Genomic DNA, 282 nt, shown 5'->3' with positions numbered 1-282 from the left:
TGGGACCTGCTTCAAGGCCTTCGACACAATCAAGACCTTCGACAATGCAGCCGCGGCCTGTCGTGCAGACGGCGGCGCCCTCGCCATGCCCCGAGACGCCGAGACCGACGCCTTCCTTATCTCCCTGTAGTCTCTACCAGACTCCTTAGCAGGCTGAATAAATAGTAGAAATCGGCAAAGGGGGAAATCATTGGCCAGAGGAGTTGGCCGGCCATAGAGGGTCCAGTTTGCCTGCACGGAGTCTGTGGAAAGTCGCTACGATGAAAGGACATAAAATTAATA

At 55.0% G+C, this 282-nt stretch overlaps 1 protein-coding gene across 1 annotated transcript in view; it reads left to right on the top strand.

The window, feature by feature from the left end:
* Positions 1 to 282, top strand: part of LOC109462059 — a 7678-nt gene that overhangs the window by 2045 nt on the left and 5351 nt on the right. The gene's annotated exons all lie outside the window — the stretch shown is intronic.

The sequence above is a fragment of the Branchiostoma belcheri genome, unplaced genomic scaffold (genome assembly GCF_001625305.1).
Source record: "Branchiostoma belcheri isolate BF01 breed outbred unplaced genomic scaffold, Haploidv18h27 scaffold99, whole genome shotgun sequence".
Lineage (NCBI taxonomy): Eukaryota > Metazoa > Chordata > Leptocardii > Amphioxiformes > Branchiostomatidae > Branchiostoma > Branchiostoma belcheri.
Note: the sequence above shows the minus strand (reverse complement) of the source record. Positions and strands in the feature narration are given on the sequence as shown.